At 44.6% G+C, this 14,216-nt stretch overlaps 1 long non-coding RNA gene across 2 annotated transcripts in view; it reads left to right on the forward strand.

Annotated features, from left to right (window-relative positions):
• LOC141089325 (uncharacterized) overlaps positions 1 to 14,216 on the forward strand; it is a 120,213-nt gene that overhangs the window by 20,861 nt on the left and 85,136 nt on the right. The gene's annotated exons all lie outside the window — the stretch shown is intronic.

Consider the following 14,216-nt stretch of genomic DNA (forward strand, 5'->3'; position numbering starts at 1 on the left):
AGTCTTATTCATGGTTCATGAAAAATGACGATGATTGACCTCATGGAGATCAACATCCAACACTGCGGAAACACCATCACGTGTTTCTCAACGCAGTGATTCTAGAGCACTGCCCCCATCCCTTATGGGAAATATGCAGAAGCATGCAAAACAGAAGCCGCGGAGACACCATCACATGTTTCTCAACGCAAGCAATGACTAGCCAGGTCTTTCACCGGGAAGGAACAACCACGGGAAGGGCAGTCTCCAATGAAGGAAACCACCTATGCCAAAACATGGTATCCATCCACAGACAGCTGTTTCGGGGTATTTGCCCCTCATCAGTGTGGAGTAGGAAACTGGCTAGTAGGAGCAATGCCTAGTAGAAGACTATGAAAAATGACGATGATTGACCTCATGGAGATCAACATCCAACACTGCGGAGACACCATCACGTGTTTCTCAACGCAGTGATTCTAGAGCACTGCCCCCATCCCTTATGGGAAATATGCAGAAGCATGCAAAACAGAAGCCGCTGAGACACCATCACATGTTTCTCAACGCAAGCAATGACTAGCCAGGTCTTTCACCGGGAAGGAACAACCACGGGAAGGGCAGTCTCCAATGAAGGAAACCACCTATGCCAAAACATGGTATCCATCCACAGACAGCTGTTTCGGGGTATTTGCCCCTCATCAGTGTGGAGTAGGAAACTGGCTAGTAGGAGCAATGCCTAGTAGAAGACTATGAAAAATGACGATGATTGACCTCATGAAGATCAACATCCAACACTGCGGAGACACCATCACATGTTTCTCAACGCAGTGATTCTAGAGCACTGCCCCCATCCCTTATGGGAAATATGCAGAAGCATGCAAAACAGAAGCCGCGGAGACACCATCACATGTTTCTCAACGCAAGCAATGACTAGCCAGGTCTTTCACCGGGAAGGAACAACCACGGGAAGGGCAGTCTCCAATGAAGGAAACCACCTATGCCAAAACATGGTATCCATCCACAGACAGCTGTTTCGGGGTATTTGCCCCTCATCAGTGTGGAGTAGGAAACTGGCTAGTAGGAGCAATGCCTAGCAATGTTTTGGCATAGGTGGTTTACTTCATTGGAGACTGCCCTTCCCGTGGTTGTTCCTTCCCGGTGAAATACCTGGCTAGTCATTGCTTGCGTTGAGAAACATGTGATGGTGTCTCCGCGGCTTCTGTTTTGCATGCTTCTGCATATTTCCCATAAGGGATGGGGGCAGTGCTCTAGAATCACTGCGTTGAGAAACACGTGATGGTGTCTCCGCAGTGTTGGATGTTGATCTCCATGAGGTCAATCATCGTCATTTTTCATAGTCTTCTACTAGGCATTGCTCCTACTAGCCAGTTTCCTACTCCACACTGATGAGGGGCAAATACCCCGAAACAGCTGTCTGTGGATGGATACCATGTTTTGGCATAGGTGGTTTCCTTCATTGGAGACTGCCCTTCCCGTGGTTGTTCCTTCCCGGTGAAAGACCTGGCTAGTCATTGCTTGCGTTGAGAAACATGTGATGGTGTCTCCGCGGCTTCTGTTTTGCATGCTTCTGCATATTTCCCATAAGGGATGGGGGCAGTGCTCTAGAATCACTGCGTTGAGAAACACGTGATGGTGTCTCCGCAGTGTTGGATGTTGATCTCCATGAGGTCAATCATCGTCATTTTTCATAGTCTTCTACTAGGCATTGCTCCTACTAGCCAGTTTCCTACTCCACACTGATGAGGGGCAAATACCCCGAAACAGCTGTCTGTGGATGGATACCATGTTTTGGCATAGGTGGTTTCCTTCATTGGAGACTGCCCTTCCCGTGGTTGTTCCTTCCCGGTGAAAGACCTGGCTAGTCATTGCTTGCGTTGAGAAACATGTGATGGTGTCTCCGCGGCTTCTGTTTTGCATGCTTCTGCATATTTCCCATAAGGGATGGGGGCAGTGCTCTAGAATCACTGCGTTGAGAAACATGTGATGGTGTCTCCGCAGTGTTGGATGTTGATCTTCATGAGGTCAATCATCGTCATTTTTCATAGTCTTCTACTAGGCATTGCTCCTACTAGCCAGTTTCCTACTCCACACTGATGAGGGGCAAATACCCCGAAACAGCTGTCTGTGGATGGATACCATGTTTTGGCATAGGTGGTTTCCTTCATTGGAGACTGCCCTTCCCGTGGTTGTTCCTTCCCGGTGAAAGACCTGGCTAGTCATTGCTTGCGTTGAGAAACATGTGATGGTGTCTCAGCGGCTTCTGTTTTGCATGCTTCTGCATATTTCCCATAAGGGATGGGGGCAGTGCTCTAGAATCACTGCGTTGAGAAACACGTGATGGTGTCTCCGCAGTATTGGATGTTGATCTCCATGAGGTCAATCATCGTCATTTTTCATGGTTCAGACATTGTGAAGACGAGTTCGTTCCTTACTTTGCCCAGGAAGATAAGTTGGTTTATTGCATCGATGTCGAAGGTTTGATGGGTCAATTCCAAATCCAATATGATTCAGCGCAATGGCGTCTTTTTATAGATTCTTCAAAAAGAAGTATCAAAGCAGTTTTACTCCACAATGGCGGTTTTTATGCTTCCATCCCTGTAGGTCATTACGTACACCTCAAGGAAACCTACGAGAACTTGGAATTGGTTCTTTGTAAACTTAAATATGAAGAACACAGTTGGCAAGTGTGCGGGGATTTGAAAGTCTACCCTTGTTTTCTGTGTCTATGGGACAGTCGAGATTGACGAAATCACTGGATCAAGAAGAATTGGCAGCCGAGGGTGCTCACAGGGTGCTCACAGTTGGTGAAAAAAATGTCCTCTGAGAAACTTTGGTTCTTCCCCATAAAGTTCTTCTACCAACTCTCCACATCAAATTGGGATTGATGAAGCAATTCGTAAAATCACTTCCAAAAGATGGAGAATGCTTCAAATACTTGGTCACCAAGTTTCCAGGCCTCTCGGAGGCAAAATTGAAGGAAGGTATGTTCGTCGGACCAGACATTAGAAGGCTTATAGCTGATCAAGAGTTTATCAATACCATGACGCATCTTCAAAAAGAAGGGTGGATTGCATTTAAAGAGGTTGTAGAGAAATTTTTAGGCAATAACAAAGACCCTGACTACAAAAAAAATCATCGGACGAATGCTGAAAGCATTTCAAGCTTTAGATTGCCGATGAGTTTGAAAGTGCATTTCCTCCATTCCCACCTTGACAACTTTCCTGAAAATTTGGGAGCTGTGAGTGAAGAGCAAGGTGAACGATTCCACCAGGACATTAAAGAGATGGAAAGAAGATACCAGGGAAGATGGAGCATTACAATGATGGCAGACTACTGTTGGACGCTTCAGAGAGACATTACAGATGCTACTCTCAAGCGTAAATGTACCAAGAGAAGCCTCACAGGGAAGAAGAATCAATTTTAGTGTGTGTTAGTGAGCTCATTGCAGTTAAAAAAATGATTTTCATGAAACATTTGTAATAAAAAATTAATTTTATGAGTCTACTTTCATTTATTTTGAGGTATTGTCTTATTTAACGTAGTTACTTAAATTGTCAGAAAACATAATGTCCTATGACAAAATGGAGGTCATTTTCGGATTCAGTGCACCCAAAAACATAAAGATTACGTGGAATAACCAAAACAGCTCTTGTAAAATCACTTCCAAAAGATGGAGAATGCTTCAAATACTTGGTCACCAAGTTTCCAGGCCTCTCGGAGGCAAAATTGAAGGAAGGTGTGTTCGTCGGACCAGACATTAAAAGACTTATAGATGATCAAGAGTTTATCAATACCATGACGCATCTTCAAAAAGAAGGGTGGATTGCATTTAAAGAGGTTGAAGAGAAATTTTTAGGCAATAACAAAGACCCTGACTACAAAAAAATCGTCGGACGAATGCTGAAAGCATTTCAAGCTTTAGGCTGCCTGATGAGTTTGAAAGTGCATTTTCTCCATTCCCACCTTGACAACTTTCCTGAAAATTTGGGAGCTGTTAGTGAAGAACAAGGTCAACGATTCCACCAGGACATTAAAGAGATGGAAAGAAGATACCAGGGAAGATGGAGCATTACAATGATGACAGACTACTGTTGGACGCTTCAGAGAGACATTACAGATGCTACTCTCAAGCGTAAATGTACCAAGAGAAGCCTCACAGGGAAGAAGAATCGATTTTAGTGTGTGTTAGTGAGCTCATTGCAGTTAAAAAAATGATTTTCATGAAACATTTGTAATAAAAAATTAATTTTATGAGTCTATTTTCATTTATTTTGAGGTATTGTCTTATTTAACATAGTTACTTAAATTGTCAGAAAACGTGATGTCCTATGACAAAATGGAGGTCATTTTTGGATTCAGTGCACTCAAAAACATAAAGATTACGTGGAATAACCAAAACAGCTCTTGAAAATTTTTTTTTTGCAGACCTGTGATCAGGCCTTACTTATTAAACAGAGCTGGCACTGGTTTATGGAAAACATGACACATTCGGCTTGGTATGGCTTGGAGAGAGATGCTAGTGACAGAGGTTCCACGCAAAAGCTTTTCTTTTACTTCCCTCTGCAAAAGCACAGTGCAAACTCATCGCATCCTATATTTTGGTCGATAATCTCAGCCTGGAGGGAACTCATTAAGCCGACTAAAAATATCAAAAAAGCAGAGTAAATCTTAAAACTACCCCTATCTTCATTTGCACTGATGGATGATCTCCCGATGCCGGAGGTATGGGGGAAATCTGGAATCAAAAAGGTGGGGGATGTTTTTAGTGGGGTGGAGTTCTTGAAATTCAGTGTGATCAAGGCTAAATATAATCTACCATCATCTGAGCTGGTCTTTTACACCATGTTGAAAGACAGAATTTTGAAAATCATAAAAGGGAAGACTTTAAATTATGAAATGCTAACTTCACTGTTGTGCAAACTTAAAAATAAAAACCTCTGGAGTCTGCGTAATTTGTATAGATCTGTCGTCAAGGACCTAACGAGCCACAAAAACATATACATGAAGAGACGGGAGTCCAATTTAGGTGCTGATATCCGCTCGAGAATTGGAACGATGCCATCAAATTCACTTACAATTCCAACATATCAATGGGTCTTCACGAGGGTTATTTTAAACTGTTAAATAGGTGGTACTATACAAGATTATCACATTTTAACACAGAATTATCTTCCTTGTACTGGAGAGGCTGTGGACATCAAGGGAACCTCTACCATATACACTCACTGGCCACTTTATTAGGTACACCATGCTAGTAAGGGGTTGGACCCCCTTTTGCCTTCAGAACTGCCTCAATTCTTCGTGGCAGAGATTCAACAAGGTGCTGGAAGCATTCCTCAGAGATTTTGGACCATATTGACATGATGGCATCACACAGTTGGCGCAGATTTGTCGGCTGCACATCCCTGATGCGAATCTCCCGTTCCACCACATCCCAAAGATGCTCTATTGGATTGAGATCTGGTGACTGAGGAGGCCATTTGAGTACAGTAAACTCATTGTCATGTTCAAGAAACCAATCTGAGATGATTCGAGCTTTATGACATGGCGCATTATCCTGCTGAAAGTAGCCATCAGATGTTGGGTACATTGTGGTCATAAAGGGATGGACATGGTCTGCAACAATACTCAGGTAGGCTGTGGCGTTGCAACGATGCTCAATTGGTACCAAGGGGCCCAAAGAGTGCCCAGAAAAAATTCCCCACACCATGACACCACCACCACCAGCCTGAACCGTTGATACAAGGCAGGATGGATCCATGCTTTCATGTTGTTTACGCCAAATTCTGACCCTACCATCCGAATGTCGCAGCAGAAATCGAGACTCATCAGACCAGGCAACGTTTTTCCAATCTTCTACTGTCCAATTTCGATGAGCTTGTGCAAATTGTAGCCTCAGTTTCCTGTTCTTAGCTGAGAGGAGTGGTACCCAGTGTGGTCTTCTGCTGCTGTAGCCCATCTGCCTCAAAGTTCGACGCACTGTGCGTTCAGAGATGCTCTTCTGCCTACCTTGGTTGTAACGGGTGGCAATTTGAGTCACTGTTGCCTTTCTATCAGCTCGAACCAGTCTGCCCATTCTCCTCTGACCTCTGGCATCAACATGGCATTTCCGGCCACAGAACTGCCGCTCACTGGATTTTTTTTCTTTTTCGGACCATTCTCTGTAAACCCTAGAGATGGTTGTGCGTGAAAATCCCAGTAGATCAGCAGTTTCTGAAATTCTCAGACCAGCCCTTCTGGCACCAACAATCATGCCACGTTCAAAGGCACTCAAATCACCTTTCTTCCCCATACTGATGCTCGGTTTGAACTGCAGGAGATTGTCTTGACCATGTCTACATGCCTAAATGCACTGAGTTGCCGCCATGTGATTGGCTGATTAGAAATTAAGTCTTAACACACAGTTGGACAGGTGTACCTAATAAAGTGGCCAGTGAGTGTATTTTGGGGTTGTTCAAAGATCAAAAACCTCTGGTTCCAAGTCACACAGCACATTAACCTCATTGCTAAGGACTTCACAATTACGCCTGAAAGAGCACTTCTTTCATTAGACATGGAACAGTTTGATGATTCGGTAAGATACATTATCATACACATCCTCTTAGTGACTAAGACTATGTTAGCACAATGGTGGAAGAAAATCAAGATTCCTAAGTTTTCGGACATAATTGATAAAATAGGCCAACATAGTGATTTCGAACTCAGATTTGCGATTAACAACTATCACATCCACAAATATACAATAAAATGGAAGACTTGGAACAACAAATTCCATACCAAATAGACCTATTAAGAGGTATTATATTTTGAGGCCTAAACATGGCCGTTGTAGTACAGGGATGTTGTATCTCCTTCCAAGAATGTTACCCCATAATAAGGATTGGCGATTTTCTTTTCTTTTTATGTTGTATTTGCTATATGCTATTTAATGCCTATTTGTGGGTTCTCTAGTTTAAAATTTTTTCCGTACCTGTACAAGGTTCTTTACATCCCATTCCTTTTCCTCCCTTCCTACCTTCCTTTACTTACCCTGTTTAATTACTGAAAACCAATAAAATTATTTGAAAAGAAACCTATACCAACGAAGGTGAATTCTTTTCAATTGTTCAAGATGGTTAAGATATGATGAGACCCGTAACACCTCTCCCAGAGCATCTCTCCAAGCCCCTGGCTCCAGGGATATACCCAGTGAACGATCCCAGAGAGACACATAAGGAAGTTTTATATTCACATCTGGATCATTCAGAGCCTTGTATAGGATAGACAGTCCTTTGGGGTCGGATTCTGGTATTAAGAAATATCCATTAGCTCTGCGATCTCTTTTGGAGTTAAAAAAGGGTGATTCCGGTGAAGTTGACAAAAGATGGCGTATCTGTAAGTATTGCTAGAAATATCTGCGTATACCTGGGTGTTTGGATGCTAAGTGATCAAAGGGCAGAATCCCCGAGCTCCCCATCATGTCCTAAAGGTTCATAATCCCCGCTGTTATCCAGACTTGTAAGTCTATATATGGAATATGTGACTCAAGAGCTCTCAGAGACACAATACTTAGAGGGATTTCAATTAGGGACGGGGCTAATTTCCTCCAATACTGTAATGCGGCTACCATTGTTGGCAAACCTGGTGTATACTGGCTAATCTTAATAGCTTCAGCTTCCTAAACTAGGCGACGAGAGTTCCTTTTAGGCTTTGTGCCCATGTTGCGTTTTTTTAAGCGTTCTCATAGCGTTTGTGCCAGGTCAGACGCTGCAGAAATGCTTAAAAGAAGCTTTACATTAAATTGCATGCGTTTTTGGCTTTTTGTGCCAATGCATGCGTTTTTAAACGCTCAGGAATCGCTTAGCGGCTAAAAACGCAGCATGCTCATTAATTTCCGCATTGCTAAGCGGTTTTAGCCTTTTCCAATGTTCCCAGAAAACGCGTGGAAAAAAAGCGTCAAAAACGCGCGTCTTTTGTGCAAAAAATGCGCAAGAAACGCGCAGAAATAAAATGTGCGTTTTCTGGGAAGGGGATCAGTTTCCTGAGCGATTAAAAATACTAACGTGGGCACATATCCTAAGCATAGAATATTTCAATTTGAAGCCATCTGTGGTCCCTGTCCATATGCTACCAGTCCCTGCATCCAGTTAGAACAGATGCTCTGTGATATGCCAAGAGGTTCGGCATGCCCATCCCTCCAAGATCATATGGGTAATATAATAGGTTACTCACTATCCTTGGCTGTTTATGTGCCCAGATATGATTGGCCATTCGTTGAAGTAACAGGATATTCCTATTAGGGATTTTAAAAGGGATGCACCTAAAGAAATAGATAATTTTGGGACGTATTATCATTTTAAAAATATTGATTCTCGCTATCCATGAGGTCATAATATTATGAAGTTTATCTAACTCTGATGCAATAGTTTTAGCTAGATTAGTGAACTAATTATCCACTACATTTTGGGAGCTTGTTAGTGTAATTCCTAAGTATGGGATACCGTCTGGCATCTACTTAAAGGGGAATCTATTCTCGAAAGATCTGCGTAGTGCATCTGGGACTGCAACTGGATATATCAAGGATTTCGTAGGGTTTAGTTTGTAATATGATATTTTACCAAATTCCTCCAGCACGGACATGACAGCTGAGAACGATGGCCCAATATTCACACACAAGATTATGACATCGTCTGCATAAAGTCCCACTTTATGTGTTACCGGGCCCACTTTGATCACAGAGATATTGGAATCTAATCTTATACGCTCAGCCATCGGTTCCATACATAGTGCAAATATAATGGGGGATAGAGGGCAGCCTGTGGTGTTACATTTGTTATTTGGAAAATTCCAGCCAAGAAACCCGACGACAGTACCCTAGCACAGGGAGTCGAATACATTGAACTAATTGCTGAAAGGATGGGACCCACAAAGCCAAATTTAGTCAAGACAGCCCCTAAATATCCACAGTGCACCCTGTCAAACACTTTTTCAGCATCCAGTGACAGGAATGCACTGGGGAAACCAGAAAGCTCCACTACCCCTATCAAATCCAGCATTCTCCTTGTACCATCTTTTGCTTCATGTCCAGCCACGAACCCTACCTGGTCCGGAGAGATCAGTGATGGAATAATCAATTTCAAACGTGACGCCAGAATCTTTGTGAATAGCTTGACATCACAGTTCAAAAGTGCTAGTGGTCTAAAATTGCCTGGGACTGTGGGGGATTTCCCCAGTTTAGGGAGGGTAGTGATCGTAGCCTCCAACCCGGGCGTAGACACTTTGCCCGTTTCTCTCCACACTGTAAATAGACGTAATAGAAAGGGAATCAAATTTTGTTGAAAACATCGGTAATAGACATTTGAGAATCCATCCGGACCAGGGGCCCCATATCGTTTAGTATGATTTATAGCGAATTGAACTTCTTCCTCAGTGAAAGGGGCATTCAAAAGCGTTAATTGATCTGGAGAAATATGGGGCAGATTGATCGATTGAAGATATTTGTCTATTTCTTGTTGATCAGGTTGCGGAGTAGATGTATCGTCTTTTACATTATAAAGAAAGGTATAATATTTGGAGAATACTTCTACAATTTCAATCGGATTTCTAACAAGCTGTCCATCAGAATCCACTAATTATTCCACTCTAGATTTCACTTCCCTATGGCGAACTCTACGAGCTAGCAGGGCACCCGCCCTATCACCTGTGGCATATATTTTAGTTCTAAATTTCTTTAGATTATGGGCATATATAGACAGGAAAGTTTCACAAAGTTTAAATCTAATCTGGAAAATTTCTTTTGAAACAGCAAGAGAAGGATTAGACTTATTTGTGGACTCTAAATGGTGTAAGCGGGATATAAGGTCATTTCTGCTTTTTTCCCTTTTACGTTTTAAAAAGGATGCCTGTTGTAGTAAAATTACCCTAATCACCGCTTTGTGAGCGGCCCATAGAGTCTCATCAGTGATCACTTTGGAGTCATTTGTCTGGAAATAGTGCTTCAGTTAAGATTTAACCTTTGCAACTACCACATCATTCAGTAATAACGACTCATTCAATCGCCACCTGAAGGCTGAGCTAACCTGATGAGAGAGTGCTAGTTGTAGAGAAATAGGCGCGTGGTCTTGTAGGGTTCAGCAGGTTCGCAGGATGCAGTGACGAGACACGAGACTGAGTGTGGTTTGTGGGATAAACTTTTATAAACTGTAGCCGCTGGGGCTATATTGAGCAAACCAAAGGAGTTAACAATAACCAGTCCACACAGGGACTCAACAATCCTAACAACACTTTCTTAGAGTAAAATGTGACTAACCCAGTTTGCCTGGGTGCTATAGGCCACGTATGACCAAACTACGGGTCCTTATCTCCTATATTAAACTTATCCTTCCAGGGGTCTGTTAGGATCTCAAGCGTGGCTGCGTACAGGTCGCTGATGCGGCTGTCTTGACGCCTCGATATTCCGGGAAGGAACTGGGCTCGACAGGCCCTGAAGAGATGATGCCGGTGGGGTGCACCAGGCCCTGATGAAACGATACCGGTGGGGCGCAACAGTCCCTGAAGAAACAATGCTGGTGGGGCGCAACAGTCTCTGAAGGAATGATGCCGGTGGGGTGCAACAGGCCCTGAAGAGACGGTGCTGGTGGGGCGCAACAGGCCCTGAAGAAACTATGCCAGTGGGGCGCAACAGGCCCTGAAGAAACGATGCCGGTGGGGAGCAACAGGCCCTGAAGAAACAACGCCGGTGGGGAGCAACAGGCCCTGAAGAAACGGTGCCGATGGGGCGCAACAGGTGTCTCCTTGCGGTTCTCATCTCACCGTGGAGTTATGACACAGTATAACCGTTCACCAACCTCTGCTTAGGGTCCCTTAGCAAACCGGACGGGGGGCCTCTACTGCCACCTGGAGCGAGGTGGCGCCCCCTGGGGCCGGTGATGACAGGGCCGCAGCTGTGGGAGAAGGCAGGGGGGCCGTGCCCTGACCGCTGTAAAGGAATGGTCTGTCGTCGCAGCGGTCAGTGGAGGTTGTAGACTTGTCACAACAGGGCGGGAAACAGCGGGGGTGGCTGTATGTTACCGTATGAGGGGAGCGGCCGCCGGTGAAAAGCTCTCACGTGTCACTTGTCGGTGAGTCCGCAGCTTTCCTTTCACAGGCGCCTGTCAGTCTCTCCACAACACACCATCAGCTCCCTCGGTCCTCTCTGTCTCACACGGCTTCCTGTCTGTTGTCCAGCTCTCTGTCAACTGCCACTTCAGTGCGCCCCCTGCTCCTTTTAAGCTTGCCCCGCCCCCTGTTTCCCTGACAACTTCAGTCAAGTCTTTCCTTTTACTGTCCTCCCAATATCATTCCCTCAGGAACCCTGATGGCGGTCCCCTGGGTACCTGCCCATTCACTGTCTGGGAGTCCTCCTCCCCACAGTCAGACCATGTGATTAGGCCTATGTCTGCAGATATACACCTCCGGAGGACAGCACTGTCTAGCAAGAAATGATCTATCCTGCTGTATGTACGATGTCGGAAGGAATAGAATGTATAGTCCCTTTCACTCGCATGGGAGTATCTCCAGAAATCGTGATAGTGATATTCATGTGCTAGCAATCTTAGCTCCCTTCGACTTCGCCTTTTTCCTTGTGAACAATCCAAATTTCTATCCATAGGGAGATTAAAATCCCCACATACTATTTTCCCCCCTTGTTCCAATTCGGAAATTTTTTTGAAAACTTTCCTCAGAAAAGAATGTTGTCCCTCATTAGGAGGACAAACAGCCATTATAGTGTGGGGTTCACCATTAAGGGTGCATACAAGAATCAGAAATCTACCCTCTGGGTCTGCACAACTCTGCATGCATTTAAAGGCCACTGTATGTTTCACCATAATACACACCCCCCGCCTTCTTATTAGAGTTATTGGTGAAAAATATATGTGGGAAATGAGGATGATGAACCCTACAATTATCCTTCTCTAGCAAATGTGTCTCCTGCAGACAAACGATGTCAGCCCGAGATTTCCTTACTTCCCTCCACAACATGGATCGTTTACCAGGGGCATTTAGCCCTTTCACATTTAACGATAAGAGCTGCATACTCATGATTGTAAATGTGGGTGAAATATTTTTGCATAAATGTATATATTAATTTTGCCTCAGAGGGGTATATACTGGCTGTCACATACTTATATCCTGTATATTCCATCAAACTTAAGCTACCAAAGTAGACGCACCTGAAAAAACAAAAAACAGAGACAAATAAAAAGAGAAAAAATGAAAAAAATTGTAAGACATAACCATGAACTGGAATCCTGGCGGACACCGGGTAATGACCGACATGGGTCAAATGCGGCGCAGAATCAAAATCTGCAAAGGGCAAGGTGAAACAGTCACAGTCCAGGAATCCAAACAGAGAAAGGACCCGTCAGCGAGCTCCGGTCATCCCGACCACGACCCTTCCCTCATTTGAAGCCGGAGTCCAGTCTGGAACAATTCTTTTCTCCCCTGCAGACGGCTGTCTAGGTGGCAGTGGAATCTTCCAACTTGTCAGCTTATCTTCTTCTTGTTTAGGAGATGAACATGTCACCGTGTGACCTCCATACATAATAATCAATTTTACAGGATTAAATCCCCATTTATACTTAATGTTGCCATCTCTGAGGGTCTTGCATATTGCATATATGAGCTTATTCCCATCTTTTAGCCAAGGTTTCTGCTGATAGATCTGGGAATACCTGTAGATTGTTTAGTTCAGTAGGTAATTGAGGAGGTTTCCTCATCTGCTGTATAAATGCATCCTTAGTGAAAAAGAAATGGATACAGGCTAAAGTGTCTCTAGACAGAGCATGATCTATGTGCCTGTGTTTTGGAATTCTATGAATCCTGTCAATCAGGAGATCCCTTGGAGACAGTGTGGGAAGTACAGCTTGTATAAAATTATGCATGAAGGGGGCTAGGTCTTTATCAGCTACCTCTTCTGGTATACCCCGTATATGAACGTTATTTCTCCTGGATCTGTCTTCCAGGTCATGCAATTTGTCAAGCAGATGAACTAGTTCCCCTTAAGTGCCTAATTTTCATCCACCAGGGCATTAATGGAAGTAGCATATTCCACCATTTTGTTTTCAACATGTGAAGTACGTTCTCCCAGGGAGCGTATGTCCCCTCTTATTTCTTTTAACATGGAGTTCATGTCCTCTTTTAGGGAGGAACGGATGGAGGCTAAGAATTCCCTCATATCCCCTGCAGTCATTGGGGTAGAGCTGCTATGCCTGTCCCCCTCTGCGTTCATACCTCTTCCAGAGCCTTGTGAGGACATGGAAGACCCGGAGGGGGATGCAGCCGCCATCTTCCCTGAAGCATGTGCAGTCTGTCCCTTAGGAAAGAAATCTGTCAGCTGCGGCGGGGAGCTTCTTTTCTGCATCCTACAGCATGTCATCATGAGCCCAGATTTGTGAGGCAGCCGGCAGTTACTTTTTTGAAGGTCAGGTGCACCGTGGATAGCTGATATGTGCTGCTTTCGGTCGGTAGATTCTGTAGCTCTGGCTCTAAGCAGCCATCACAGTCTGCATGCAGGCCACACCCCCAAAGACCGCATTTTCCATGCACTCAAACAATCAGTGAGTGGAAAGGTGCACCTCACAACAGATGCATGGTCCAGTAGGCATGTCCTGGGCCATTACATGTCTGTCACTGCGCACTGGGTTAATGTGGTGGATTAAGGCTCCAAAGGGGACAGCGGCGGTGGTGGAAAAGTGCTGCCCAGCCCACAGTCTAGGAAACAGTTGGCTGTAGGCATTCAACCCTCCTCCTCCAGAAGCGAAAGCTTGTCGACTGCCGGGGGTAGCCGAGACCCCAGAGAACATGAATCGGGTCGGTTTTTACCGACCCCGCTTTTGTGATCGCCATTATTAATCATAGAACGGGGACCGCAAAAAAAGAAGCTGCGATTTTGCATTTAATTTCTCTTTCCTCTGATGTGATCGCACATCAGAGGAGAGAGAAATAAGGTCCCTGATCCACCCCGGTACCTCCCAGTGGTCCTCTGTCCCCTCCCGGTGGTCCTGGGTCCCTGCGGCTTCCTCCGGTGGGCGCCGCCATCTTGGATCCAGAGAAAATGGCGGGTGCATGCGCAGTGCACCCGCCGGGAATCTGCCGGCTCTGGCTGGCAGATTCCATTCATTCATTTTGATCATTATGACAAACTATCATAGTGATCAAAATAAAAAAATAGTAAATAGCCCCCCGTTTATCGCCCCCTT

This window comes from Dendrobates tinctorius, unplaced genomic scaffold (assembly GCF_039654945.1).
Source record: "Dendrobates tinctorius isolate UK_male_01 unplaced genomic scaffold, ASM3965494v1 ptg000045l, whole genome shotgun sequence".
In the NCBI taxonomy this organism is placed as follows: Eukaryota; Metazoa; Chordata; class Amphibia; order Anura; family Dendrobatidae; genus Dendrobates; species Dendrobates tinctorius.